This window comes from Pseudorasbora parva, chromosome 2 (assembly GCF_024679245.1).
Source record: "Pseudorasbora parva isolate DD20220531a chromosome 2, ASM2467924v1, whole genome shotgun sequence".
Taxonomy (NCBI): Eukaryota; Metazoa; Chordata; class Actinopteri; order Cypriniformes; family Gobionidae; genus Pseudorasbora; species Pseudorasbora parva.
Window position 1 is genome coordinate 29,077,732 of NC_090173.1, and position 16,845 is coordinate 29,094,576.

At 38.6% G+C, this 16,845-nt stretch overlaps 1 protein-coding gene across 2 annotated transcripts in view; it reads left to right on the top strand.

Moving 5' to 3' along the window:
• carhsp1 (calcium regulated heat stable protein 1) overlaps positions 1-16,845 on the top strand; it is a 29,014-nt gene that overhangs the window by 7,261 nt on the left and 4,908 nt on the right. Inside the window, exon 1 of one of the 2 annotated variants that reach the window (XM_067414828.1) lies at positions 11,996-12,145. The exons of the other annotated variant lie outside the window; for it this stretch is intronic. The gene's annotated coding sequence lies outside the window, so the exon portion shown is untranslated. Of the gene's footprint in view, positions 1-11,995; positions 12,146-16,845 lie in introns of those variants that run through there. 2 annotated transcript variants of the gene reach the window in all.

Consider the following 16,845-nt stretch of genomic DNA (forward strand, 5'->3'; position numbering starts at 1 on the left):
CTTGTGCAGTGATACTTGGTAGAAAGCATTATTTAGGTTTAAGATGAATAGGTAGAACCTTTTTGAGCAGATAGTAGTTCATTCATATTTGTCAATGGGGAAGAGTCCATAATCATGGCATAACAAAAATTAGAGACACCCATGCAGAGGCGGCGATGTGTTCTCTCCCCCGAGAGAGACATATTTGCCGTAATAGCCAATGAAGCACAGGAGACAGACCGTTGTAGTGAACTTCATCCATTATTCATCCACTTATTTATTGTTCACTTACATTCTCCACACAACACTTTTTTAAAAAGTAGTAGTGACAACACAAATTTTCTTATGAACACAACTAAAATTATGAAGCATCTCTTGTTGTATTTTTTTTTGTAGAAAAGTTACCTCATTGTCTAGCTCAGAGCAAAGTGATTTGAATGCATAATTCATGTGTCTTGTTGTGACATGTCTTCCCAACAATACAAACTTGAATGCATTGTAAATTTGAATTACATTTTTGGGTGAACCATGTTGTTTTAGATTACCTGTCATTTATAGTTATTTAGTTTTTCATTCATAATTTGTGTTTGCATAATTATGATTTACTGTAAACTACAAGGACAAGTAAAGGCTGATTACACTGGAGCTTATGATTTCCTGGCTTAGGTTCACTATTTTTCTATTTTTCCATTTTCACTATTTATTGTTTTAGAAATTATGTGTCTTAACTCCACACATTGTGTTATTTACTCATTTCTATCTAGACCATTGGGCCATGCTTTCAGTTTCGTAACTGATAGTTCTCAAGTTGTAATATTGGATTTGGACAGTCACAGCATACCCTGATGGGATCTTATAAAGGCAGCCAGAGGTCATGTACTGAATCTGTTATTGTCTTGGAAAATACTGCAGTGTGCTCTTCCCTCACTAGGCAGTCACAAGGTTATTCAGGCAGAGGTTTTGTTACCAGGTTTTCTGTGCCAATGTGTAACCATTTTATATGATCTGGTATATATTAAAATACATTTAAGGACGTTTCATTGTATAAACCAACCATCTAGTTAACATGGAGCATGGTAACTTAAGTTTGCAAATAGGTATCCAAATTTCAGCTGGAATACAGATAAAGACTGTTGTTGCAGACAGCTATCTTATTGTCTGTTTACACAGACTAGCGCAATCTGTTGCAGTACAAACTCAAGACTAAGCTTAGTTAATAAGAAAGAAAGTAATGAAATGGTAAATTATGGTAATTGTTTCTAATAATACAAGTTTTATTTATAAGAGATACATTTATAAGAGATATTAGAGAAAGCAACCTGAAGTGTTCTGCCAGAAAATGCTACAGAGATGTAAATTAGAGTTCAAAGCCTCTTGATACAACAGATTTGGCCATTTCAACTATACAAGTCAAACACATTTATTTCAAAAATCATATTTTGCAAGCCCCCCATTTGTGTGAAATTTTCCTTTCATAACTATTGTTCATATTGTGCAATCCCACCCTCATAATGCCAAGTGGGCTAAACCTAATAACAGTCAGAGTCTACATACCATGCTAAATAGCTTTGTTTGTTGTACCAACGAAATTCAGAGGCTGCTTGATCTGTGCTATTTCCAGATATTTGCTTTTCTCAGGCTCTGGAAAAGCTTCCAAAATGGTCAACCTTAAAGTATTGTACTGAAAATAACATACGACTTAAAGGGATCGTTCACCTAAAAATGAAAATTTGATGTTTATCTGCTACCCTACCCCCAGGGCATCCAAAATGTAGGTGTCTTTGTTTCTTCAATAGAACACAAATGAAGATGTTTAATTCTAAATGTTGCACTGTGCCATTCATATAATGCATTAAATTATACTGTTCGGTTTCTCTCACAAAACGATCGCTGACATCAATGTATTATTGTGCCATGAGCCACAGGGTTAAAGTTGTTTGTGCATGTTTTTTTTTTTTTACTCTCATATAATTACACCCCATTGACATGCATTATATGACTGGCACAGTACAAAGTTTGGAGTTAAAAATCTTAATTTATGATATTTATAAATTATTTATATCATTTTCAATTTTGGGTGAACTATCCCTTTAATGGGTTACACAAGTTTTTTTATTTCTCCATTCTGTCACCTGATAGAGTTTTGGTTCCTTGCCACTGTCACCTTTAGCTTGTGGCTTGCTTAGTATGGGGACAATTAAAGCTGCCGTTGGTAACTTCTGTAAAAATGTATTTTTTACATATTTGTTAAACCTGTCATTATGTCCTGACTCCTGACAGTAGAATATGAGACAGAAAATCTTTTTAAAAAAGCAAGCTTCTCTCAGTGATCCTATTGCAATTTGCAGAAATACACCGCTCCCAGTAAAAAACAACCATAGCCAGGAGGAGTGTCTTAGCAGTGTTAATCAAGCTCATGTGCGCGCTGATCACAACCCCCTCTATTGCACAGCGCGTACAGGTGTTCAAAGCTGATCACAACCCCCTCTATTGCACAGCACGTACAGGTGTTCAAAGCTGATCACAACCCTCTCTATTGCACAGCACGTACAGGTGTTCAAAGCTGATCACAACCCTCTCTATTGCACAGCGCGTACAGGTGTTCAAAGCTGATCACAACCCCCTCTATTGCACAGCGCGTACAGGTGTTCAAAGCTGATCACAACCCTCTCTATTGCACAGCACGTACAGGTGTTTAAAGCTGATCACAACCCTCTCTATTGCACAGCACGTACAGGTGTTCAAAGCTGATCACAACCCTCTCTATTGCACAGCGCGTACAGGTGTTCAAAGCTGATCACAACCCCCTCTATTGCACAGCACGTACAGGTGTTCAAAGCTGATCACAACCCTCTCTATTGCACAGCGCGTACAGGTGTTCAAAGCTGATCACAACCCTCTCTATTGCACAGCACGTACAGGTGTTCAAAGCTGATCACAACCCTCTCTATTGCACAGCGCGTACAGGTGTTCAAAGCTGATCACAACCCTCTCTATTGCACAGCGCGTACAGGTGTTGAAATGCAAGAGTTAAGCCCAATTTATACTTCTGCGTCGAGTGTACGGCATAGCTACGTCTTTGTGTATCGCACGTACCCTATGACGTACCCTGAAGCGCACCTCTCCAAAAATGTAACAACGCATCAATTCTCTACGGACCGCAAGCGCCGTGATTGGTCTGCCAGAACAACTCTCTCAGGTCTATAAATAAATAAATCTGAGATAGGAGTGCAGGTCCAGAAATGATGGTTTCATCCTATATCTGCTATATAACAATATTTTGTAGTGCAGAGATTCTGTTAGTGAAGAAATACATTCGATCCGCTGTGTGTAGTTTATTTATTTTCTTATTAAAACCAAGTATGTTAATCAGTGATTGTATATCTAGAACAGGGACACATTTTATGATTTCATGAATAGTCTCCACAACAGCACCGAAGCGCTAGTCAGTGCATGAGCCACCTGAAAACAGCGGCCACGAGCACTCTGCATGATTTCACAAACGCTTTCAGTGCTAAATCGCCTCTTATGTTACGCTACTAATCAACTAGAGATGCTAAATTTGTATTACATACAACAACACAAGGTACAAGAAAAGCAGCTATCTGCCGCCATTGCTGCTGATATTTCGGGTGCGTCTCAAAAGCATGCAATGACACAAGCTGTCTCATTTCAGAAGGCTGCGTCCTCCGGAGGTCGCATTTGAAGGGTGCATAGTCATAAGACCGTCTCATTTCAAAAAAATGAGAAGGACACTCCAAATGCGGCCTTCGAATGCATCCTTCTTTCACAGGATTTCGGAGTGTGCATGAGGTGTAGCCTTCACGGCTGGAGATAACCCATCATTCTTTGCGTCGCCGTTAACAACCTTCATATATATTTTTTTATATTATATGAAAAAACTGCACTGCTGCCAGATATACATGCGAGCGTAGGTGTGGTGTTTAAAATGTAAGTTCAAGCTTGTTTTCATTTTTAAGCTCTATTACCTCAAACAGATAGTTGTAGTTAACAGGATTACAACGCTTTAGTGCTTTTTAAACGTTTAGAACAGTACATTGCTGTCAAGACAAGAAACATTTCATAGTAATTTTCAAGTTATAAATAATTTTCATTCATATTTGGCGTGAGAGCGCAACGAGGCTGAATGTGTTGGCATAGCAACGTGATACTTCCTGCCTGTGTGTCCTACAAAGGACGTCTCGTTTAATTCTGATTGCGGACACTTTGTATACTGCATCCTACACAGGACGTGTCCTCCGGAGGATGCAGCCTTCGAAATTTAACGAAATGAGACACAGCTACAGTGTAAACAAGTCACTTCTTCTGTGTTACCTTGAGACTGGGGGTTACCATCAACATGCCTGTGGACACTGCCCACTAGCGGTCTGTATGTGTAATTGCATACTGATGCAGAAAAAACGCGGAAGTATAAATGAAAACCAACGCGTAACTTCCGATGCAGAGGATACAGCGTAGGTCCAACGCAGAAGTATAAATCAGCCTTTAGGCCGGCGACACACTGCAAGTCATCTCTGCTGCTAGGCATGTCCATTTTTTTTTGTCTCCCATGTTAACATGTTAGAGCTTGCACAGACTTGAGCCACGCCGAAAACATGTGCATGCTAGAAAAAGAAACTGCCTATTTTCTACGTAACACGCAAGCGTGTTGGAAGCACACTTTAAAAAAAAACAATAAAAAAACAAAACATCAAAATAGATGACATTTTGATGTTTGAAATTCTTTAAGGCCGGAGACACACTGTGAGAGTGGTGTTTCTGTTGCGTGTCAGCCGTGGGGCGCCTGCGTGGCTTTTTTCTATGCCTTTGCACACCAGCAGCGTGTCTGACGCGGGGAGGTTTATACGTCATATTAAACATAAATATATACAGGTCCTTCTCAAAAAATTTGCATATTGTGATAAAAGTTCATTATTTTCCATAATGTAATGATACAAATGTAACTTTTAGATTCATTGCACACCAACTGAAATATTTCAGGTCTTTTATTGTTTTAATGCTGATGATTTTGGCATACAGCTCATGAAAACCCAAAAATCTCAAAAAATTTGCATATCATGAAAAGGTTCTCTAAATGAGCTATTAACCTAATCATCTGAATCAACTAATTAACTCTAAACTCCTGCAAAAGATTCCTGAGGCTTTAAAAACCTCTCAGCCTGGTTCATTACTCAAAACCGCAATCATGGGTAAGACTGTCCACCAGACTGGACTGCTGTCCAGAAGGCCATCATTGACACCCTCAAGCGAGAGGGTAAGACATAGAAAGAAATTTCTGAACGAATAGGCTGTTCCCAGAGTGCTGTATCAAGACATGTGGAGAAGGACCAATTCCAGACCTTGGGGGACCTGTGGAAGCACTGGACTGAGTCTGGAGTAGAAACATCCAGAGCCACCGTGCACAGGCGTGTGCAGGAAATGCGCTACAGGTGCCGCATTCCCCAGGTCAAGCCACTTTTGGGCTACAGAGAAGCAGCACTGGACTGTTGCTCAGTGGTCCAAAATACTTTTTTCGGATGAAAGCAAACTTTGCATGTCATTCGGAAATCAAGGTGCCAGAGTCTGGAGGAAGACTGGGGAGAAGAATATGCCAAAATGCCTGAAGTCCAGTGTCAAGTACCCACAGTCAGTGATGGTCTGGGGTGCCATGTCAGCTGCTGGTGTTGGTCCACTGTGTTTTATCAAGGGCAGGGTCAATGCAGCTAGCTATCAGGAGATTTTGGAGCACTTCATGCTTCTATCTGCAGAAAAGCTTTATGGAGATGAAGATTTGGTTTTTCAGCACGACCTGGCACCTGCTCAGAGTGCCAAAACCACTGGTAAATGGTTTACTGACCATGGTATTACTGTGCTCAATTGGCCTGCCAACTCTCCTGACCTGAACCCCATAGGGAATCTGTGGGATATTGTGAAGAGAAAGTTGAGAGACGCAAGACCCAACACTCTGGATGAGCTTAAGGCCGCATATCGAAGCATCCTGGGCCTCCAGAACACCTCAGCAGTGCCACAGGCTGATCGCCTCCATGCCACGCCGCATTGAAGCAGTCATTTCTGCAAAAGGATTCCCGACCAAGTATTGAGTGCATAACTGAACATTATTATTTGAAGGTTGAAATTTTTGTGTATTAAAGGGATCCCCTGGTGTTGAGACTTGTATGGCTTAATATAACATAAATGATGTCTCTTACTGAATTATGTAGTAGAAAACCCATGAAAGATCTACGTTATTTAAAAAATCGATTTTATATTTGGACCATGGGCGGCGCCATTTTGTTTGCGTTCTAGGTTGATGACGTAGAGTGGTTGCACTCCTCAATCAGCTGGCATTACCCGTAGCTATTTTTACCACAACGCAACTCGAAAATTGTTTCAGAGTTAAACAAAAACCAATGAATTGCTTTGTAATTGTACTTAAAACACACTCAAACATACGTGCACACAAACTCACCTACACAAGTCACAAACAGATCGGCGGCCGGGCACACACACCTGACAGACTGCGTTGTCTCAATCGAGATGTTGGGCTGCTCAGTCTCCACGACAGGGGCTGAATCCGAAATCGACCCCCTATACCCTGAAATAGGGCATTATTTGAAGGGACGGCCATTTGTAGTGTTGTCCGACATCATTGTGGACATGTTCGAGTGCAGTCATTCAGTCGTTGCACCGCAATAACGAGTGTACAGATGATTTACAACAGCTGTCCGACTTAACGCACCCAAACATACATGTGCACACAAACTCTCTCTCTCACACAGACTCACACACACCCCAACAGATCGGCGCGAACACACACACACGTGCGCGCATACATAACCCTCAATCACTATTCCCTGTGTTGATATCATAGATAGACTGTTGATATGCAGGAGATTAACTGTAATGCCTAATGTATCCAGCAGAGGGAAATATCTAGGTAGGATGATGGGATAAGGTAACGTGAGGAAGAGAGGCAGGATGTTTTGGTGATGATGCATGGGATTGGTTTGTGCATTAAAGTTTGAGCACAAGCTCAGTGAATTAACCTCAATCTTTAAACTTTCACTTTTAAGACACAAATTACTTTCGCTACTTTTGTTCACTAATACAACTTGAAGGAGTTAATGAAGACGAGTGCGTGAAGTCGGACAGCTGTTTGTAAATCGGCTGTACACTCGTTATTGCGGTGCAACGTGAGACTGAATGACTGCACTCGAACATGTCCACAATGATGTCGGACAACACTACAAATGGCCGTCCCTTCAAATAATGCCCTATTTCAGGGTATAGGGGGTCGATTTCGCATTCAGCCCCTGTCGTGGAGACTGAGCAGCCCAACATCTCGATTGAGACAGCGCAGTCTCTCAAGTGTGTGTGCCCGGCCGCCGATCTGTTTGTGACTTGTGTAGGTGAGTTTGTGTGCACATGTATGTTTGAGTGTGTTTCAAGTACAATTACAAAGCAATTCATTGGTTTTGTTTAACTCTGAAACAATTTTCGAGTTGCGTTGTGGTAAAAAATAGCTACGGGTAACGCCAGCTGATTGAGGAGTGCAACCATACTACGTCATCAACCTAGAACGCAAACAAAATGGCGCCGCCCATGGTCCAAATATAAAATCGATTTTTTAAATAACGTAGATCTTTCATGGGTTTTCTACTACATAATTCAGTAAGAGATATCATTTATGTTATATTAAGCCATACAAGTCTCAACACCAGGGGATCCCTTTAAAAACACTTTTCTTTTATTGGTCGGATGAAATATGCTAATCTTTTTAGTTTTTCATGAGCTGTATGCCAAAATCATCAGTATTAAAACAATAAAAGACTTGAAATATTTCAGTTGGTGTGTAATTAATCTAAAATATATGAAATTTAAATATTTATCATTACATTATGGAAAAAAATTAACTTTTATCACATGCTAATTTTTTTAGAAGGACCTGTAGCCTATTAATACAAGACAACGTCGGCATTCGGCAGTAGCTATTGACCTTAACATACATAGATAAAATGTCATGCAAAAGCTGTGCAAAAGCAACTATTGAAACCTATAACTCACTGGCTTATCGTGTTGCTGAAATAATGTACAAGCAAACCTTATTTAGCGTTACATATTGATAGAATAATTACTTGCATACTGCACTGTAACTTTAGTTACCATTATTATCTTCCTAGCTATTTATTACTTATAGAAATAGTGCAACATCATATAGTTACATTACATGTATTGCAAAATACGTAATGTTTTAAGGACCACGTTTTTAGTGAAAGTATGGGCAGGCCGTATAGCCAATGTATATAATATTGTTGATGTTTTGTTCGTACCAGTGAATATGCCATAACTGTTTATCTGCCGTCATCGAAACAAAAAGTGGAAACAAACTTTTCTGCTTTATTTTCCTTTTATCAGAAAAGCTGCTTTGAAACACTCTTGTAAAAAGCGCTATACAAATAGGTGACTTGACTTGTTCACTGTCTATGTAGGTCTAACTATGTTGATAATAATAATAATAATAATTAATAATTAATTACATTTATATAGCGCTTTTCTAGGCACTCAAATTGCTTCACATAGAAGGGGGTCTTCTCAACCACCACCAATGTGCAGCATCCACCTGGATGATGTGACAGCAGCCATATTGCAGCAGCCATATGGAGAGGAGACCGAACGATTAAGCCAATCATTATATGGGGATTATTAGGAGGCCATGATGGATAGGGGCAAGTGGGCAAATGTGGCCAGGAGGTCCTTCGATAAAGAGTAGGGGTGTAAACCCGGCACACTTGCCACATTTGCCCACTTGCCCCTATCTGGGATTTTTAACGACCATAGAGAGTCGGGACCTTGGTTTAACGTCTCATCCAAAAGATGGTTGGTCACTCTTTGTCAACCAAAATTCAGAAACCTCCCAATGTAAATAAAATAAAAAAATAAAAAATCAGAAGACAAAAACATACTGGTGCCTAAATAGTATATGCCATGCCTGAGTAATCCACAATTATGTAGCCAAATTACAGTAATTAAAGAAAGGGTTAATATATAAACAAAATATTTTAATTTTTTTACACACAGATTGGTTGGTATATTAGTAAAATCTGTTGATTATAAAACCCTTGTTGCATTACAGGTTAATGGTGAAAGTTTGCATGACTTACCCAAAAAGTAAAGATACCTTGGATTCAGGTTCTTAAGCTTTTCTTTTACAATATTCATGATGAAGGCTCAATTCCAGAGATTTGGGGATCTCAACATGGTTCCATGAATAAATTGATTAAATGTACACATTTTCATAAAAAATAAAATAAAAACAAATGTGGGTCACTTTGCATAGAGCTGAAACGTGTCTGAAGAACAAATAATATAACTAGAAACACATCTTGTTGTTTCCCTGTATCAAAACAATTGCACAGAACATACCTGAGAGCTATTTTTAAGGCATTTGAAATAAAACAAAATTATTCTATTTGGGGATTTTAAAAAAAAAACACATAATAAGCTGTTTTCATCATAAATATATTGTTGGAAACCCTTCCTTGCAAGATGAAATTACCATATAAATGTTATCATACATAATCACACAAACACATACACACACGTGATGCATCTAATATGAGGTTATATGTTTATGTTTAGAGCCTGGACCAGTTTAAAGCAGAACTGAAGACTTTTCTGTTCAGAAAGGCTTTTTATGTGTTGACTGTTTGTATTATTCTATATTTGTACTTTTTATTCATTTTTGTTATTTTTTCCTTTTCCATTGTTGCACTTTGAGATTCTTCAGAATGAAAAGTGCGTTATAAATAAAATCTATTATTATTATTTATATCGGTTTTGATTAGCTGTTTCCTGGTTGGGTTCTTTTATTGAACAGTAGGTCCCTGCCTCCCTGGTTTTCCTCCTGCTATTCTTTTTCTCAAGGCTATGTGGAAACTTGGATACGTTACCAAACTATTCCAGTCATAATCTGACATTTCAAACATGATCTCCACCCTTTGTCTCGCAAAACTAAGATGTCCTGGTTTTTCTTCTTCTATTTTAGCATTTCGATATATTTAAAATAGGTCTGTTAACTTCATCAAGGCCTTCTTATAGGCCTGTTAACTATCAAACTTGTTGGTTTTTGTGATTTGTCCCGAATATTTTAACAAATGAATTTGTGCACAAGTTCAGCAGTGACATTTTATCAGGTTACTTGTGGTTTAGTTTTTTTGTGGGGAAAGTGAATTTACATTTATGCATTTGGCAGACGCTTTTATCCAAAGCGACTTACATTGCATTCAAGGCACACATTTTTACATTATTGTCATTTCTTGCTTTCCCTGGGTATCGAACCAATGATCTTGGCGTTGCTAGCGCTGCGCTCTACTAGTTGAGCTACAGGAAAGAATATATATAAAAAATTGTTGTTTATATTCAAATACAATTTATATTACTGTTTCAGGAATAATTCATGAAAAAATCAAAACTGTTTACCTACACTCTCAGAAAAAAGGTACAGTGGAGGTACACTGTATAACTGTAATAACTGTATGTATAACTGTACCTTTAAAGGTACACAATTGGTCCCTATGGTACAACTATACCATTGCATTCCTCAGTTCCTGGAGTCGCTGTCCTGCAGAGTTTGGTTCCAACCCTAAAAGACATCTATAGAAGCTCTTATTGAGAATTAACAGAGGTTTCGGTTTTGATGTTTTCATGAAAAAGTTGGTCACCATTATGGAGATCAGTATTTCCTTTAGGTGGGCAGTTTGACTTGGAATTTTAAGTAAGTTTGTGGTTTTTGTTACAGTGTGAATAAAAATACATACTTAATGCAGCAATACATGCTGGGAGCCATGAGTTGTATACTGTGGGGGCTTAGTAGGGTTGGAGCTAAACTCTGGAGGACATCAAATCTCTAGAACTGAACTTGCCTATACCTCTGACTTAGGGGTACAAAAACGTAACCTTAAGGGTACAGCCCCAGTGATGGCCACCTGTACCTTAACTTTACATGAATTAAACTTTTGGCTAACTATTCTTCTAAGCACAATCGGGGAGTAAAATATACAGTATGTTTATTCACAGATTATAACTGGGAAAATGATCTCTGTAGGCAGTAAGTTGTACTTGATCATTTCAAGAAGTATAATTTGTCTTTTTGTTCAGTGCTTAAGTAATAGAGATTGTTTTGAGCTTGCTCACATTTATGTCATTGATGTATTAGTTACTTTTATCTAGTTCTAGTATTGGGGCGAAATATGTCCTTACATTGTGCATCACATTTTGCTCAAATGTGTTATAAAACCAATTAGTCCCCGAGTCTTACATGCCACTGGAGAAAGTTGTGCTTGTTCTTTCATTCATGCCACTTAATGCAGTTGTAACATCAGGGCTCTGAGTCAGAGCTGTCCTTTCCCTCTGAAAGTGTAGGCTGGATTCAATAGTGTGCCATCATTGTGTGTAGAAACATCTATAGTTGCAGAATGTAGGCGTCGAGAGTCCAGACCTCGCAAAGGTTTTAGTCATTGTGTCACTCGTTGTCATTTTAAGTACATTATTTCATCTGCTGCAGGCTATGATGCATACAAACTCTTTATTATATTTATCCGTCAGTTTATATCCATTTAGCATGTTTTCCTGTGGGAAAATATTGTCTGGAGTGGGCAGTTTGTTGGGCGAATGCAGCTGAGGTTGGTGTGATAATCATTGTTTTATTCCATTAAGTAGTGTATTTTTTTGTGTTGTGTATCATAACTCGTGTTTTGCTGAAACTGTACATTCAATAAATTGTTAAAAGGCAATAAAAGCTGTGCTGCTCACTTCCTGTGTACTTTACAAACTAGACCTCTTCAGGTGCTCCCTTAAGCGCAAACAAACAGCAAATTGTCACCCACACAACATTGGAGGTGGTCCAGACTTGCCATGACATCCTGTTTCACAGTCCATCCCACTCCCGGACATGTCCCGCAGCTGTTTAGCAACTCAACCATCCAGATGGAGAGCATTTAGATTTCCTTTTTATCGCTCCATCACTGCTGTATTTATTATCGCCACCTTCACAGAAGCTCCACCCTCCATACATGGGCTCCAGGTGGAGTAAAAAAGGCAAGCAAGCAAGGTTACACTTCCTCACAGAAGAACAAGCAGTGCCTGTCTGTACCTGAGCACACTGTTGGTGAGTAGCCTGCATTCAACAAGGGAAGAGATGAGATTGATTTCAGAGCTGCTTGTTATTACAGTTGCTAGATCAGATGCTATCAGTAAATCAGCAGTTAAATACCATGCATAGCTGTCTGCTGGTGACGTCCACTTGTAATCTGCTAGTGGAGGTTGATTATCCCACCCATCAAGCCTGGAGGAAATATTGTTAATGCCACTTATATACAGTAAAATGAGATTCCGTGTACTTGAAGACAGAATTGTTCACTGCCTTTGTATGCTTTCTATGTTCTGTGTGCTTTGTATGTTCTGTGCTCTTCATTTAAAGAGTATGCTAAAGATTTGGCTTGAAAGCTCTAGATATTGACGTTAACAACACGCATAACCTTGTGACCATACTTTGTTAAATTAGTTATCTGTAGCTGTTGTGAGCAGCTTCTTTCGTCATTGCCGTCATGACATGTTTGTTTCCTGTTAGGTGATGTCAATGCAAATGTACATTATTCTGCCCCACCACAGTTTTTTTTCCCCCTTTTTTCTTCTTTGAGTGCGCACAGAGCCTGTGGTTTAAATCACATTTTGTCTATAAAGACTTGTTCTATAGTGTGTTTTTGCATAGTGGCATGGCATAGTTTAAGGTCTCTGCTCACAATATGGTGTAGTGCCCCTATTGTGATTGGTTAGGGCCAGACAGAGTTATTTGCCTACGCTGGCAGACTTTTCAACAGCTAGAGGGACTTTTCAGCAGGTAGAGTTGATGGGGAAATTTCAGTAAATTCCATAGCTGACCTTATGTAGAGGTCTGCATGCTCATCCTGAGGCCATGTCTTCCTCTCTCTGTTGATCTTTGTCTAATAATATGTTAACTCTTTCCCTGCCAGAAAGTAGCCAGTCACCTCATGCATTTTTGATAATTTTCAAAGTTTCATGACCCTCAGAATATTTTGTTGTATGAATATCTGACCATGCTATATGTCAAAAGACAGTAGAAACCCAGAAATCCGATAATTTCCATCAATGGCGGGGAAGAGTATTTTCTTTCAGAAATTATTATTTGCTGTTAGACTATTTTGGAATTGACATTTTCTACCAGCTAGTTCCATATTAAACAAAATCTTTTAAACGTATTTACATATTTGCATTTAAGTATTTTTTGTACATTTTGTTTAAACTAGAAATGCTTCAGCAAGGATCCATAAAATGTACTAAAAGTGAAATTCTAATAAATGCTGTTCTTTTGAACTTTCTCTTCATCAAAGAATGACTTTGATGACTTATTGCTGCTGAAAATTATTTTAAATAGTAATATTTTACAACATTTACTGCATATACACTGTTAAAAAAAAAAAATCCTCCAACTGAAAATTTTCTAGTGTAGTGACTAATCACATCTAAATTTTTCAGTTGGCTGAATTTATATTCTGTGAATTGATACATTTTTCAGTTGGCAGAAGTGAAATTCGGTGAATTGATGCAATTTAATTCACAGAAATTCAGTTCGGCTAACTGAAAAATGTAGACGTGATGTGAAATTTTCAATTGGAAACCTGGCTTCTTCGTACCTCCCTTAATACATCTGAGATGATTTGACAGATCCCAGATCTTTTAATCGTGATAAGTGATCTCTGGCTAATTTGGTTCTTCAAACAACGGATTAAAATATCTGGATTAAGCACCGATACTCGAAACCACGATCAGCAATGCAGCGATTGGCTGGCGTCAAGACAACGTAATGACATCATATAATTAAAAAGCCACCTGGCAAAAATCTTGTCAAAGAAAAAAAGAAGAAGAAGAAAACTAATTTCTGGACCTTTATAAGGAAACGACCAAACCAACATTAGATAACAGTTAACAGATAGATGCACTGTTTTGATGAACATGATTCCCAATTATTTATATTCACGATTTTATAATATGTGTATACACTTTGCATTTTTATTTCAATGTTGTAATTTCTTTTTTAATTCAATTTAAAGCAGATTTTTTTGTGTGACTATTAAAGTTTCTTAACGGTCAAGATCAAATGATCTGCATCTCTTGCGCTGCATTAAGCCACTCCCATATTATCCGTCATCACTCAAATGAATGCACGACGGAGATTAACTGCACAATGTGTGTAAACCTCCAATACAACTATAAAGTGTAACAGATTCAACCCGGCGCTCTGGTGGAGTTAAATAGTCTGTAATCGGTGCTCTTGGGAAAGGGAAAAGACGAATGGCAAAAAAGGCAGGTCCAAGGCACTCAGTTAAGTGTTTATACAGTTTATACAACTATAAAGTAATTATTCCATCACAATTCACAAATAAATCTCTCAATCAAGTGACTGTGTCTAGGCTATTATACGCAAATTTGACAAAATATTAAAATATTATTTTCAAATAAACTTTTATATTTATTTAAATTATCATTGCTCCTGTTTCAGTAATGAAGTCTTGTAATACAGTAGCAGTGGCTGGGATAGATTTTAAGTATCACCTCAAGATGCAATCTAATCCTGTTTACATGAAATACGCAGCTCCCGAGCAGGTTTAAGCTAACGGACCTGTTGCTATGACAACAAGTCCAGGATGAGCTTCGAAGAACCAAACAATCCGAGATCAATCCAAATCGTCAACAATCAAATCCAGCCGAGTTGGTGACTTAGTCGGACCCTGAATTTTTTTTACAGTGTATATATATTTATATAAATATAAATGCAGCCGTGATGAGGGAAAAAATGCATCTTTAAAAAGCATTAGTAATCTTCCCAATCTCAAACTTTTGAATGGTATATACATTGAAACGCACAATAGGCCTAGTATTAAAAATCAAGGTTTTATACACATTACATTTTTTTTTTTTACTGCAACTTCTACTTGTTCCTCCTTCCTCCTTCCTCCTTCCTCCTTCTTCCTTCTTCCTTCTTCCTTCTTCCTTCTTCCTTCTTCCTCTCCCCCTACTACTATGAGCTAAAAATCAAGGTATAGTTCAACATGACAAAAATGTTTACTTTTACTTTTGAACTTTACTTTTTATTGCAGTCTACAACCTTGATGAACATAATTAGCATTTTTAATTCATCCTCTCGAATAATCGCCAACAGATCAAGCTAATTTGTTTGTGTAGTTCCTTTGCTCTTTGGGAATATTAACTTTAGCTGAACAAGAGGGCAATCTAGTTTTATGTTCACAGTAACAAATTCAGCATTTTACTTGAATCATTTAATGTGTTGGTAACAAAAATATTACTTTTATTTTAATTGTAATGAAAGCCTTAGTTTCTCCCTAGCATCTTTGCTTTCATTTCAGCAGGGGTGCAAGAGGAAATATAGCCTGTGATAATGGGACAGTCAGTTTAAGAGGTTGAAAAACACTCCTAAAGAGATTGCTTTATATGAGCACAAGCTTCATAATCAAAAACGTACAAAACATTTTTTTTGTAAAAGTATGGTAATATCGATGTTTTAATACATACATTTGGATAAATAATTGCCAAATCCATGTTGTGGTATATATATTACACAAAGCCATTTAAAATGGCATATCCCCAAAACATCTTGACCATACCGTGGAAGTTTCTTCCTCCTGGTGGGATGTACAGCCTGTGTCCTTTCTGCTGATGAGCATGTGAAACGAATGAGAGCTGACGAGAACGTTCACCCATGCATCAGTACCTCAGCACACAATCAGCATTGTATAATTGGTCCTGGCTTTCAAACACTCACCGGCCTCATTTTCTGTTTATGGGGCATGCTGAGTCTGACAGCAGAAAGCTATAATTGCAGTGACGTAATCCATCTGAAGGTACAAACGGCCCATTCTCATCCGGCATCTCTCGAGGGAGCCGTTGGTACAGTGTTGCCATGGCAGAGCCGACTGGGAGTGCCCGGAAAGCCAATTTGCCACTTCTTGGGTGAGATTTGAAATAATCAAATTATTATATAATATGCTTTATGGCTCATAAAGAACATCTTTCGTGGTCATCCCGCTCTTCTTCCTCAATTTGTGTGGGCTGTTATGGCCCAGAGGAGAGCGATTATGCATTCGGTGCCATTTCCTGCTGTGATGACTGGGGATGCTTGACCCTTCGCAGGCCGTTTGTGTTAACATGCAGCGCTCTGGTGCTCCGTGCATTAGTTAACAGATCCTGGCAACCTCTAGAGGCCTGACCAAATGCTTTTGCAGGTCCTAGGCATGGGATCTGTTAGATGGGACTAACAAAGGCTGAACGTGGCCTGCAGCATCAACAGTGAACTATCACATTACTGTTGTAAATGGGAGCTGCCTGCAGCCGCTGGAGGGTTGTGTTTCAGTGCTAGTGATTATCAGGGATACTGAACGATAAAGTCAAATAGCTTACAACACAGCTGACATTCAGTCTGTTTACAATTGTATATGAATAATTAACATCTGTAATTTCTGGCTGCACATAATGCCTCGTATTTGAAATGAATACAGGAGTAAGAGACACAGTGGAGCAAGAAAACATAGTATTATACCAGTATACCTTTAGATGCAGGAGAAGAAAGGCCTTAAATCTAGTGTTTCAGTAGTAAGTAACTAATTGCTGATCTGAGTCATTCAATGTTTGGTTGTCAAGTGGCTCCCTCTGGCTCTTCCATCCACTGCGGTGTACACGAGAGACATTTAGTTACCCGAGATCCGTGTCAATATCACAGGCCGGCTATCAGAGGGAATTGCGTTATTTTTGTAGCAGTGGAAAATTCTCTAA